The sequence below is a fragment of the Hetaerina americana genome, unplaced genomic scaffold, assembly GCF_022747635.1.
Source record: "Hetaerina americana unplaced genomic scaffold, ioHetAmer1.1.p SCAF_13, whole genome shotgun sequence".
Lineage (NCBI taxonomy): Eukaryota > Metazoa > Arthropoda > Insecta > Odonata > Calopterygidae > Hetaerina > Hetaerina americana.
Genome location: NW_027286403.1, coordinates 15,714,828 through 15,729,803, shown reverse-complemented (window position 1 = coordinate 15,729,803; position 14,976 = coordinate 15,714,828). Strand labels below are relative to the sequence as shown.

At 42.9% G+C, this 14,976-nt stretch overlaps 1 protein-coding gene across 1 annotated transcript in view; it reads left to right on the top strand.

Moving 5' to 3' along the window:
- LOC139686112 (uncharacterized) overlaps positions 1-14,976 on the top strand; it is a 147,080-nt gene that overhangs the window by 40,026 nt on the left and 92,078 nt on the right. The window contains exon 2 of the mRNA XM_071583295.1: positions 10,076-10,146. The gene's annotated coding sequence lies outside the window, so the exon portion shown is untranslated. The remainder of the gene's footprint in view (positions 1-10,075; positions 10,147-14,976) is intronic.

Genomic DNA, 14,976 nt, shown 5'->3' with positions numbered 1-14,976 from the left:
AATAAATGGTGTGCTTTCGATATTATGTGTCATTATATACGCATCTTAATAATAATGCATAAACTAAAGTATTATTAATTACAATAATTCACAATCAGCGTCCTAATATGATCAAACTAATACGGAAGATTCTGATTGTAAATGAAACCATTCAAACTCAATGGCTTCACGGTGAAGCCATTGGTAACTAGATGCAAATGATATTTTTTTGTTTTGTTTCTGCATACAAATATTTGGTAGCCGATGTGAACTTGAAAAGTAATTTTCAGCTACTATAAGGTTTCTTTAGTTCTACAGTGAATGCTGTTCAGCTTGCATGGCCATGATGAAGTTCTATTGACCGTGGTGATTCTGAATATCATTTTTTACGGTACTGACTTCAGTTAGAGGTCGACAGTAAAATAAGACGAGTGAGAAATAATTTGTCGAGATTTCTCACCCATGGAATTGAAGAAAGTTTTTCCCTCCAGTGCATATAATATTTGGTGCGTATTGCTACATCTACATTATACCCCGCGTGCCGCCGCAAGGGCGTGTGGCGGGGGGGTGTTTGGTCACCACCCGTAAAAAGGAACAAAACCACATTCAAAATCAACACATACATGCAAAACTATACCCACCGCGGCGTATTCATTCATACAAAAATCCTTAGATTCAACATGCATCCAATTACATACACTATCATCTAACAAATAATTGCAGCTTAGGATGCAGTAAGAAATTTATCCAATAACGTGCAAGCTAGAATTTGAAAAGTAGGAAGGCGATATTCCACTACCACATGGACATGCAACGGTCTCCTCCCCAAGGACACGGGTTAAGAATGCTACAAATTTATGATAATGAACTCTGCGCTGCAGAAGTAGCTGCCTAATTCTCACTCATTCCCTTTGAAATCCAGGAATGGTCTAGCATTCACACATCTCTTCTCCGTTCTTTGAAAGAACTCTCCGCTCATCGGAGCAATTTCGCAAATTTCAGAAAATGCGGGATCCCTCTCTGGGCTCTTACTCATCCTACTTCTTGCTAATTTTCTCAGTCGTAAATTGCCTCTCAGTTTCTCTAAAGTAATGCTAAAACTCCTAATGAAACAATAGCCTCGTAATTTTCATCTGATGAGTAATTTATTGGCTTTCTCATGAGTGAGGCACAAAACTGAATATTTTAATATTTGTTGCAAACGATAGAAAACCGGTTTACTCTTGGTAGTTGGTGGAAGGGCAATCTAATTTATAATGATCGGTGAATGAAATCTCAACTGAGAAATGTCGTCCATTGCTAAGTTATTTAACCTCGCCCATTAAATCTCTGAGCCCATCGTCTGATCGAATTTGTTCCGAATGAAAATTAGTTTAGCTACCGCAAAAATGTTCTGATGGGCAATCCTTTTCATTCTGTTCCATGGGATATTCCTTAGGCCAGTTTGAGGTGCAGTATTTGATCAGAAAGTTTCTCAGGAATACAGGAATAGGAGAAAATATTTAAATGGTCTATTGTAAAGATTTGTTCGATTAATCTTTTTAGCCACAATTTTTGTGGGCTTCAAACTTTGCTGTGTAATTCTTTGATTTTAAAAATAAGCTCTTTTGCTCCTTCTGGTATTTTGTTCATTCGTTTACTGAGGATACTGAAATCCACTCTCGGAGAACATAATCCTTCATTTCCATTTTCATGTTATAAAAAGGCACCGCAGTGATTGAGAGTGGGAGTAACTTATCCAAAATCAATCATGGATACCGCCCAATGGGTATGGGTTGATGTTGGTAGACATTTAGTGGGGCGGGTGTTACCTACTGAAAATGTTCCGCTTTTAGCGGCCGATTTAATCGATGACTTAGAATATGGATTACAAGAGGGGGCAATAGATCCAGTATGTTTCTTCCCACCGAATTTGCACATTTCCATGCATTCAATGCAAAGCAATATACCTTTCTGACACATATCCCATGCTCCCATGTCGTGATTTCATTTGGGGACTGGACCTTATCTATATCGTGCTAATACACGTAATTGGGCAGCACACTACACCACTATTATTGCCCGAATCTTCCGCACTAAAAGAAATACTTCAACGTCTATATCGTTTTAGCAGTTAATAACTGGCGAAGTTTATATTTTTAAGGAAATTCGTTCTCATTCAACGTTCTGCCTTAGATAAAACTTTATTTACTTTTGCTCTGCGTAACTTACAGAATTTTCCCTACTTTGAACATATATTAGTTTCTACCAGATTGACTTTATTGAGGAGTAATATTTTGAATGACAAAAATTTTTCTCTCCACGATGATACATGCGATTTTTTTTAACTATACTTCCGCTACTCACGTAGTACTCATGTAATGTTATGTTGAATTATATTTTCAAACCGACCGCGAGAATAAATAAAATAGCTCGGTGCAGATATGCAACTCAAAGCATAAGGATGAATCACCTTGATGGGTTCAGCGACCAACCAGGGTTTTATGACTTCCTTTTCATAGGCCACCCTTCATTAATGCAAGTTAAGAGTCACCAGCAAGTACCACTAGCCTCCTCTCTACATCAGTGCCATTATATCTCTTCTCTAACCGAACACACATGAATTAGGCGCAGTTGGCCGGACATGCTAAAAGTGGGCAGAGAGGCTCGTGGGCCAAGCAAACCCGGGAATCAGATGGACCGAGGGTCAAATTGGGTCTGGGTTGGAGAGCTGATGGGCTTTTGACGCATATTCTAAAGGAAGACGTGCCCATTAACATTTTTAGCGATTTTCATCGGGCACAAAGAAGATTTGCAACTTTGCTCAAATGAAGTACCTGAAAGGAAAGTACGACCCCATTGTCAAATCTTTTTACGTGCCGGAAGATCACCCAGGATCAGATCCTCCATTTTTATAGCGAATATATTCCTCTCGCTCTCCGTTTTTAACTGCTCCTTAAACTATAATTTTGGAAACTACTAATATCTTGAAACTGCTGCGTTATTTGTGGGTTCGAGAAAAAAGAAAATTTCTTTTGAAACAACTCATCGGGAGATGTAGTAATGCAATCCGAACTCCGTCTGTTCAATAACCGCATTGCACGTAAACTTATCTTGAATTAATGGGCGTCAAGTGTTTAACGAAAATAATTCCCCGAAAACGAAAACCCGAATCCAATTATGAATTTGTGTCCAGTAACAGTAATCACCGCAAAATTGAAAGCAAGTATTAACCATCAATCCATTTAAGTAAGAATGACCAGTCATATCGCGCTCATCGCGTCTAATTTCGTACCTTATTACCACAAGCCGTCGTACAAGTTTAGCTGGCCCAAGGGAAGTAGCGCCAAGTCTCGGGCGCCGAGCGGTTCCTTTGTAGCAGGGCTGGTGTGGGATTGAGGTGGCGGACCGCGCCCGAAGCGGCTCGGAAAGAAGGGAGGCTTCATGGTTCCTCCGCCCCCGGCGACCACAAGAGGTCGGGGGAATGGGGGTGGGACTCATCCTCACCCCGTCCGAGGGACGCACTAAGCGTTCACCGCCTTATCGGGTGCTCGCTCGCACACACCCCGGCGCCACTCCGCCTCTGTGCCTCCTCCGCCTTCGCCCCCTGGGGCCTCTCTTGGGGCCGCCATTAGCCTTTGATCGTCGTCGTCGAAGCCGCTGTGGTGGTGGCGCCCGGGAGCGGCCAGTGGCGGGTAGTGGTGTAGAACTCCGTGCCGCATACACTCTCCACTGCTCTCCACTTTCCCAGCGTCATGGCCGCCGTCATGCCCCTGGTTCGTTTGCGTAGGTGCGGTAGCCAGTGACCCCGCAGGGACCTACTGAGTCAGGGTGGCATGCCGTCCGTAGTCCCCCTCGAATGTGCCTTGTGCTGCCTCGTAACATAGGAGGGAGGCAATGGCACACTGCGCCAAAACCTCGGAAAATAGCGCACCTATTTAAATATACTATATACGATGGTTGTTGAAAATAACTCTTCGCCAATTCATTCAAATATCTTTAAAATAGACACGATTATTATGTGACTAGTTAGTTCTGTAGCACCCAGTGTCTGTAATACATTTTGAAATTATATTTAATACGATTTGCATTCGGAGAATGGCTCCCTGGGGAACTTCTGTTGTTACCGCGTTTAATTGACTAAAAAAATAATGGAATGAGATTTTTATGCGTAGAAAGTCGTTAATATGGTTTTTGTTCGTTGTGAATTAATTTTATAAAAGTAAGTCCGTTCTTCGTTTTAAATTACAAAATGAAAATTACTGTGGACAGCAATTTTGAGAAATCAGCTCGTTATGCCATTATGTTCCCAAGTTTGCTGCCTTCATCGGCGAAGTAAGCATTTGTTTCTAGTAATTTATTTTCTTCATCCAGGTCTTAAACTAGACCTGTTCTATGTACTATTTGTTATACGAAGTATGCCTATGAAATGTATCAATGGAAAATTCCAAATTTGCAGCTTTATTACATTACACCATACCATATTCAAAATCGTAATAATACATAAAATGAACAACAACATACTCCAGTATTATCTGTGCTCCTCGATAACTTTCAATTATGCAAATGTCAAAAATCTCATTATATTTTTTTGTTTCCGCGAAATTAGTTCCGATTCGTAAGCATGCAGCGTTGCCTATACGAAAATCGTAGAGTGGCGTCAATTTTCAATAACTACGATCCTACCCTTTGTTTATTACGCGAAATAATGAATATGACTTAAATATATACGGAAATATGTCGTTTGCGGGCACATCATGCCAAGATGTTACGGAGAAAGTACTTCAAGCTTTTTCCATAAATAGGTTAAAAATACACATAGTAACTTAACCAAGGTCCGATTTGGATATACTTTTCTGGAATTAAAAAAAATTAACAAATGTTCGATCATAATTAGCATAATATGTTTGACTCAAAATTATGATTTTAATTTATTCGCTTCAATTTGGAGTTTTTTAGGGAATTATTTCTTTCGAAGTTAACTTAAAAGTATATTATTTTTTAATGGGACTGTCATTGCCTCCCGAGGGCTTCTACCGGCGAGCCGGAAGGTCAGCCTCAGAAGGGAAGATAGCGAGCGGCGTCCCTATTCTCGGCAAAGGGCTGTCAATACAGCATGCTCGACTGTAAACCAACGCCACTACGTCCGGAGCATCTGGTCCACAGGTTAAGGATTGCTCACCAATAACTTTACCAATTGCTGAAGAGCCCAATGTGTGCTGATCAGCAACTCAGGGACCCAAAACAGTTGAATACACGCCTTACACTGACTGATGCTGCGAAGTTAGGATGGTCTCGAATTATCTCAAGTTATGAAGTTCTTCATTTCGTTTTTTCAACTTCAGTGTCCATTATACCTGATAAAATCACATTGAATTTGTCTAAAAGATGTGGAAAACCGTAGGCCCACAGCGATACCGTTATGAAGAAACTACCCACGAACATAATAAGGACCAAAATGCGAATTAAATCCTATTACAGCGGTACGGATAACTTGGTCAGGCGATAACGGGCAAAGCCGATAATATATAAATAAATATGTATAGATAAAGAAATAAATAAATAAATAAATAAATATATATATATATATGTGTGTGTGTGTGTGTGTGTGTGTGTGTTTGTGTGTGAGTGTGTGTGTATGTGTGGGTCGCGGTAGTCCAGGGGGTAGAGCGTTGGACTGATGACCGGAGGGGCCCGAGTTCGATTCCCGGGCAAGGCACTCTGGGCACCTGCAGCTCCACCCAAGCTATGTGATTTTTCGCGTACCAGATCTTCCTGGGAAACCATAACCGGCACAGGGAAAGGAACTGGCCCCTACCCAACGTACCCTATGTGTGAATTTCACTCGCCGTCGGGCTTAACACTGGGTGAACTCTGCCATCTTTTATATATATATATATATATATACATATAATATATATATGAATATATGTATGTACATATATATATATGTATATGTATATGTACATTGTATATATATGTATATGTACATTGTATATATATGTATATGTATATATATATGTATATGTATATATACATATATATATATATGTACATATATATATATTTATATATGTGTGTGTTTATATATATATGTATATGTATGTACATCATATGGTGAGAGGCTTACGATATTATAAGAGAATTGTCAAATTAATATTTGTATTATCATGGAAAGAAAAACCGAGGTATGCTCTATCTATCTTCATCCGTTAGAGTGCACTTTAAAATTGCAAGCATCCTAATTTTTTTTAATAATAGCATCCACGAAAAGTTAACGTTTTGTGGAAAATATTTGTTTCTTTACTACGAATTTGAGAATTTTATTCACCCGGTGGCCGTCGTAGTGGATTCACACCCAGAGGGGCCCAGGTCTTATTCTGGCTGTGGCGAACGTTTCAGGAGTATCCCGTTAGCACCCTAGGCTACGCAGAAAGAACACTTTATGTGCACACTCGTTTGTCGGTTAGTCCGTTTAACTGCGTGCTCCCATGGTGCCTGCAATTAAGAGTATAACGAAGCCGATGCCGTGTTTCTCTACACCCTAACTCCACTCCGATAATTCCTATCCGTGCAGTATTATCCTGCTATTCCTCTTGGCGTAAATGACCCTTGGATGTCGGTCGTCGCCCATAATGACTCTTAATGTCCACTACTGAAAATTTGCTGTGCTGAGCGGCGAGATAACTTCCCAAATGGCGTGTTGGCTGTCACATAAACAAGATCGTATGGATGGATATGATGGAGATTTCTGATTGCTCTGGATTCGGTTGCAGTGTATAATGAAAATACACGTCGTTAAATGAATGAAATCGTTCAAGCGCTCTTTAGTTGAAAGAATCATAAATATGGTGTTGACGAACCTGTTGTTGCGTACAGTCGGTCTTTCAATTCTATTTGTATAGATGTGTTTTATTTGGAATGCGACGAGGTCAGTGGAACTACGATTCAATTGTTGATGATATGATAGGGTTCCCGTGCTTAGAATGACCCAGTAGTTTACCGACGACACCCCTATGGCTTGGAAAAAGGTCACGTTTCAGAAAAACTCTCCCCGCGTTCCTACGATATTTAATTCGTAATAAGGGATCAAATAATGAGGTTCAACAATCATATGGACGTTCGTATCACGTGACCACGGGAAAAATTGCGTATTCAAAAATATTTTGTTCATGCGGCCAAAAATTAAGTAACCTCTGTGCATACTGACCACCACTTGACGATCTGTGGAGGAAGAATCATTTAGTACCTCAGAGGAATGAATGCCTGGTAATTTAAAAAGTCCTTGTCGATATGAGTATTCACTAAGGTGTAGCTGTTAAAAGGGGCGCACATTGCATTTGTGTCGAATGAATTATTAATTTAAGTGACGGTGATAGAAATAAACAAAACATGATTATTATTATACTCGTTGAACTTAAAGCTGGATTGCATATCACTGTTGGCTCTGCATTACCAAGTGGCTTGAGGAAATGCACAGGTTCTTTTGGTATATTATTAGATTTTATTATGTTGGGAAATTTATTTCATGTTTGGACTTTCGATGGTTATTTACACCCTGATAAATGGCTTCTCAGGGCCATGCTTGAACTCCAAGAATCAATAATCGGGAAAAGCGTATCTGTGAAATCCCTGGACCTTGTGTTGACCTTTCATTTCTTTACAGTGTTGACTTATCATAGAGGAAATTGTTCCTTAACGTAGTGATGAATTATTAATTCATGTTCCTTTCAGGGAAAGTATCCTAGGGAGTGAGCAATGTGTTCCTTTGACTCTAGTCGGCCCGGAAAAAAAATAATTCCCTCCACACACAGAAGATACCAGTGTGCCAGCCAATTTTCAGTTTCGTTTTCCTTATCGTGGTCGAGAGAAAAAGGATCCCCAATGCTCACTTTCCATTCTCCGAATTGGAGTTCCTCCAATTCCGAGGAAAAGTAAATGCGACCCTTCCGCGATTTTCTCGGCAGAATCACCGCGAGAATCGCAAATGGATGCCTCCCCACTCTCCTCCCGCCCGACCTGAAAGGGAATGCATCGAGCGCCGGGACCAGAGCACCCCTCGTCTCCAACCCCCCCGTTCTCCCCCACCCCGCGGCTCTGCCCCATCTTCTCCCATTCGATTGCCGCCCTCCACCAGCTTTCACCCAGTTCGCTCGTGTAGACTTTGATCACCCCATTATCATTTTTCGCTCGTCAAGACCCTGGGCGGCGAACGGCGGGGAGGCCGTTGGTCGAGCACCCAGGCGGCCCGCCATCGGCAAGCCATCCGCCCGCCGACGTCCAGGAGCGTATGGCGCCAGAGTACCCGGCGAAGGAGGCCGCGAGTGCTGCAAATGCGGCCGAGTCGGCACCCATCATTCATTGCGTCCCAGGCGGGGGGCACTAGGTGGCGTGGCCCGGGGCGTATTAATGCATATGGCCCGAGGGAATTGATAACGACGGTCCCGGCATGTGGTAGTGTAATACTCTGAATTGCTCGCGCTCTTCGTCGTGTAAATTGTTACGAAGTCCTTCCCGCCTACAGTCCCTCCATGCGCTCTGATGTACTGTTCACCCCCAGAATCTATGAAAAGCACGTTCTGCATTAATTCTATTGGAAAACATATCCGCGTCTCCCAGCTGAATGCACCTTTGACACCGAGAATAATTGAATTGGTTTCCATATTTGTAGTTTCACAGAGATGGTGTAGTTTAAGTGTAGACTCGGAGCAGCTGAGATGTTACAATACCGACTGCTGGATAATTGATGAGGCGTCAACCTTATTTCGATGCCGAGTGTGGGCATTGGCTATGTCCCGCTTCTGATTTCCCATTGTTCTTCCTGTGGATAGGTGATGAGGGGATGGAATGCGGGAGGTGGGTTGAGGAGAGACGTGATAGCTGACCATTTGCTGTGTCCCTAAATTGATGGAATTTTAGTTACAGTGGTAATACTTGGCGTGATATGGTTGAAGCACATAGCTTTTATTCAATGTTTCATTCGAATTAGCTAGATTTTTCGGTATTCAATTGAAATTTCACATAGTATTCGCTCTTTCTTCTTTACTGGCCACCAATGGGGAAACTAAATTCAGTTATTGATTCCTCCTACTTACCTTGGTATTTTAAAGATTTCTTGCCATGTAATTACTCGCCATTGGGATGATAAAACTTTGATATGTTAATGTAAAAGAGTAGCGGATACAGAAACGAGTTTTTTTTCTGGGATTTGAGTGACAAATACTTTAATGAAAGAGAATGAAAGATAACTCGATTAGTCTTAAGCCTTCGTGCGTGCGTCCAGGAATGAGATTCAAATTTGGTCAGTTCACTGAAGCACATAGGCATTGGCGATGATGCTCTTGTAAGTCTTATAAGGTTCGGAAACTATTTACATTGCTATAGCCTGAGTCATTATCATGCAGATGGTTTTGCCGCTGAGTACAGTCTCGCCGGAAGAGCATAAAAGAGAGCTTCCGCCTCCGCTTTATGTTTTCTCTCCGTCTTCTCGTCTCCACCCCCCTCTCGTTACCCCACTTCCCTTTTCTCCCACTCCCCCCTCACCCATTTGCCAGCTCCCCCTCCCTTACCCACCATCTCCTCCCGGTCCAAATTTCTTACGCGGCGCCTACCATCCTCCCGAGTCCACTTCTCGCTTGCAACGCAATCGAGTTAAGTGTGCTCCGCGCGTATGTAATCCTGGGCGGAGATGTGCATGCACTCTTTCGCGTACGTGCAATGAATGCATTTGTACGCCTCTCTTCACTTTATTCATAACCGTCGTACGCAGTTCATCCGAGGCGCCACTAACAGAAGTCTTCAGAAGCAATAGAAATGGAAGTTGGTGGAATGAGAATGCGTTCCTTGCTCACCCCATGCAATGTATTTCGCCGCCAGTTTATTGCCGTATTTTCTTCCCTAACTTCAAATTACGGGAAGAGAAATAGCTAATAAGCAAATTCCTTATTACGTCTACGTTGAAAAAAGTAATTGGAAAAGGACTGGTTGAATTTCGAATGATTAATTAATTTATTTGTCACGAATTTTATTATCTCTGCATTTTGAGTCGCAGACAGTTTAAGAAATGATAATAGCAATTGCGTAAAGCACTATTTAACGGCAATTTTTTAAATTTTAGGTCTCCAGTTTGGACTTAAATCAGCTCGTGGTGCTTCAATACTTAGGAGGCCACTTCCGAATCAGACCAAGGTAAGTGTGGAATTCGGGAATGATGTTGATTGTGAAAAGTTCGATTTAAAAACCTGCGTTAACATTTGCCCCTCAACGTACACGGCATAGCGTCACATATGGAATATTTGGGGCCGCTTTCCCACCGTTCACTGCACTATCCTCGATGGTTCAACATAAAGGAAAAATATTGTTTCCCTCTGGGATAAAATTCGGAGCCTCGGAGCGGTACTCTGATTTTGGGTTCAGGTGCTAATCCTGAGCTTATGCTGGCAGAATTAGTGGCGATAAACTATTTGAATGACTTATTCCGACAGCAGTTGTAGCAATCTGGGCGGTACTTAAAATATCTCTCAACCGAATAAATCCTAGTCTCTGCCGGTTGTTTGCAAATCACTTTAAATACCTGATCTGGGCACGAAGTGGATGAGGATTGCACATCAAATCACAAGAAACGGTCGATGTGTCTCCGTGGCTGGAACTCAAATTTCCGGTGTGCCGGCCTGCATCCATGCTCGCGCATGAGTCGTGATGGGAGAAAACCTTCGGCGTGGGGTTTCGTTACTCGGACTGTGGCTTTGGTAACCGTGCACCCCCGCGGAGTATTGGAGACGCCATGTTTTCATGTTTACTCTCCCCTATACCTTATAGTTTAAATGTTAACCGCTTTGGTCAGAAATTAAAGGACCACGGGCTTACCTCCGACTCTTTAGACGCCAAATCCTTGTGCATGGCCACACATCCCTCCTTACCGTTCGGAGCATACAGAAATTATACTTGACACGCGCATCATTTCTGCAGCTCCGTACGGTGAAGGAGGGATGGAGCAATGTCCAGGGATTTGTTCTCCGAACCATTTGTTTTGCACTAACTATTCGTTTGTCATAAGTTATTTTTGGAAACATGGCCAACCCACGCACTAACTTTTAAGCTGTGACTTATCATGCCGCACAACAAATCGCCTTCGGTTTCGTTCAGCCCGCTACGTAATTGCACTATTAACAATAGTTATTAAGCTCTTGGTTGCATTTTATTTGAAGCATTCCTTCTGTCGATACCTCACCGTCGCGCAGATCATATTAAGTCTGCGGAAGACCGCGATACGAGGGTCATGACCCCACCAGCGACCGTTAAAATATTTTTTAGCAAATATGGTATTTGTTCAGCCAACTCAGTACACGAGTCCTAAACCCGTGTAATTTAATTTGAAATCTGAATATTTACATGTTTAATTGGAGTAGTTCCTAATAGTAAAAGAGTTGATGCGTTTTCTTAAGAGATATTTAATTTGTAGTCAAATTTACTAGCATTCAAAGATTACAAAAATGTTAACTGTCTAAAAAGATAAAAACAGGGCCTGTATATTTTAGGATGTAGGGCGTTTTATAGCATTAATTTTAGCGTTGACTTGTATGTCGTTTGTCTCTGTGCATAACTGGTGTACGTACGTTCAGAAGGAATAAATTTAGAATCACATGGAGTTCTGGCTTGTAAATTCATTCGCTAGCAGTTTTTGAATGGAAAATAGTTTCACGGGCGTCGCTGAAAATGCTAATCCGTGCACATCAATTTCAATAACAGCTCGGCGTTTTGTTCGCGGTTGGGTCAACCACGGTCAATTCCGCTCGAGTTCCCGACGGCTTTTGGCCAGCGAACGTGAGCGCGACGATGCCAATCGGGGAACCTCGACGACACTCCTGCTTGCTCGTGGCCTCGCTCCACCGGAGATCTAGCCTCCTTATTAATCGCCGCCGCCGTCATCGCCTTCCCTATGAAATCCCTATTGATCTATTCGACTCATCATTTGGCGACTTCCTCCCAAACTGGTATCCTTGGAGCCGGTCTTCATATTCATCCCTTTTTTGCCACGCTGGGGACTAAGGAAGCAAACCTATTGACCGCGTCCACAAACCGCGCCCCCCCTTCCCCTTGTCCCCCCCGCCAATTGCTCCTCCCCTTCGGTCCCCAACAGCACCTCTCCCTCCCCCATCATTATTTCATCCCTCTCTCTCTCGTGCCTTTAATCTTTCCCCGCCTTCCAACGCTCCCCTTTCCTCCCTCTCGCCTCGCCACGCCTCCTCAAATGGATTCATTGCGGGAGTGGGAGGACGTGGGGATGCGGTCGCGGGAGCAACGGTCCCGAGGAGAGGATTCTTAAAAGATGGAGAGTAAATGATTGCAAGCAGGACGGAGAGTTGAACCAACAGCAGTTGAGCTCAAGTTAAACTTAAGTGGTGTAGAAAGTCACGTTTTGTGTATTAAAAGGGTTTAGTTGTATGCGAAACGAATGTAATTTTTTTGGTATTCCACTACGAAATTGACATTAAAAGATATTTACAGATGATCATGTTTGAACATGATGTTCGAAATTGGTAAATAAAGTTCCACAAAGTGGCACCCGAGGGATTTAAAAAAAATACCAAGTACCGATGCAGAAATGAAATTCATGACGGTGGCTGATTGATGGGTTTGCGAATTTTATGGAACAGGAGATGTGTTTTGGACAATAATTTTTCAAAGTAAAAGAACACACTCTAGGAGAGTAAGTTGATGTCTTGGTGGACATTCAAGGCCGTTAAAAACCGGCGATTGGTGATTGAAAATCTAATGGCACAGGCCCTCGTGGCGGCTTAAGGGGATAGGTGACCATGTAGATTACATCATGCAGGTTACCAAGGATGAGATTTATCAACCAAGGCAGTGTGAAGCTAGTCTAATTAAAAAAATACATTCCTACCTCCTTATGGTGGTGTTCCACAGTTTTATCTGATTAATAGTTTCCCTGTTAGAAAATATTTTTATTAATTATTAAAAGTTATAATAAGTTTTTTGATTTTTTGATATTTCACTTTGTGTGTGAAAACTTGTGCAAATACGTATGAGCACACTTTATCTATAAAGGGATTTGAAAAATAAAAAAAAATTGCTTAAATTTATACGCATATTTAACATTGTGTGTCGAACCACATGCAGTAATGTTGACAAGGTAATTAAAAATACAAAGTTACGTTTACATAGGCAATTATTTGCAATGCAATAGGCGCGTGAAATTTAGATAAATTCATGCAATACAGTGTTTTAAAGCATATACAGATAGGGTCGGAGAGATTAAACGGGTGAACACAAAAGCGAAGCAGATGTGGATGAATGCGAGCTATTTGGGAAGGTGTGGAGGAGGGGATACAGGAGGGCGGGGAGGGGGCCGAGTGGACCCTGGGACGCGGTGGATTTGCGAGGATGGAGAGGGGGGAGTTTCCGAGAGTGAGAATGCAAAGAGGCAAATATGTTGAGCAAATTAAGCAAAGTGTTAAGAGGTATGGCAGCCGTCAGGGCTTGCTGAAGGGATTTGTCATTAGTTGGGGAAGGATTGAGTGCCCTAGTCGGGGACGGATAAAAATGCAGGGGAGCATAGGGAAGATGGATGGGAGATATATTGAAAGTAAAACTTGAAGAGAAAGAATTCTAAAATTTTTCTCAATGAATAGGACAAATTCATATCGATCAGCTGAGCAATGAATTGTTAAATAAAATGGTGAATTAAGTGTTTCCTCCCTGTAACTCACATTTTAGCGTCTTTTAAGTTAATAAGCGTTAACATAAGGTTAAAAACTATGGGAATCAGCCGAGAAAGTTTGACTAAAATATTCAGTTTAATATTTTTATTGGCGTCGCATGATGAATGCTAAACGGTACGTTCGTGCACAGTACTCATAACTCCCATATTCGCCTCATGACACAGCCAACCAGTATTTCGGTAGAATTTCTGGTGAAGAATTATCAGAAAATTTGTTTTACTGCGCAGTACCTTAAAATACGGCGTGGGAGATTGCTCTCGTGTAGCGGTACTGAACATTTCCTGGAGAAATGCCTTGTATTTGTTTCTTTGGTTGTCTGGTTTAACTCACTCACGCTTTAAACCATACGACTAAATCACAGCCTAGTCCTCCCGGTGAAATGTATCTGTGGCTTTATCCGCAATGGCCAACCATAGTTGTCAACGGTTTAACTGTTGTCAGCATCGCGGTGCAAGGCCTTGGAAATGAGTGTTTAGCAGTTGAATTCGTAATCGGCAACTTATTTGAGAGCGCTGGGATAGCTCCATCTTTTGCTCCAACAAAGGAACGCTTACGCAAAATAAAGCCGCCGTTAATCCCTTAAATTTGTAACCTTAGCGTGGGTACTCCGCTCCTCCCCTTTCCCCGAATAGTGTGGGCGGGACCATCTCCCTCCCCCTTTGCCCCCCTGCACCTTCCAGAACTTAACCCTGCCGTTTTCCTTCCTCCCGTCCCCACGCCCACGCGGAGAACGACGCTCCGCTCCCGCGTTTCTTTCCCTTCCCATCTGGAACTATCCCAAATTTGCAGATTAGTGGGGGAAGAAGGGGGGGTGGGGATTCTTATATCCCTCCTCCGGATGTGGCGTAGAAGGTGGGGTTGGGGGGGTGGAATGGATGGAAGGGTAAGGAGAAGGGGCACCCTGGCCTCGCCAGCCTTACTGCTTGGTAAAATGCTCTAGGTCTTGATGGTTCCGTTGGGATGGGAGTGTGCTTGTGTGTGGGGTTGTGGTGGGGTTCTACCGGGATTGGTTTTCCGGTCTCTGTCACGGGAGGCGGTGGGCTCATTCGTTCGAGAGAGTCGGAGGGGGACGCCTTTGGGTTGGTCGGGTGAGGGTTTCGAGCCTTGCCACACTATCCTCGGGAATCTCGTTGATCCGGAAGCACGCTGTTGGTGGAAGGCGCCGCGTCAGATGGAGAGGGATGCACCGCGGATCCATGGATGCGGCACTTGGCGCTCGAAAGGGGCGGTCCGGTACCACCACCCTCCTCCCACGAGTGCCTCCAGCTGGCAGCTG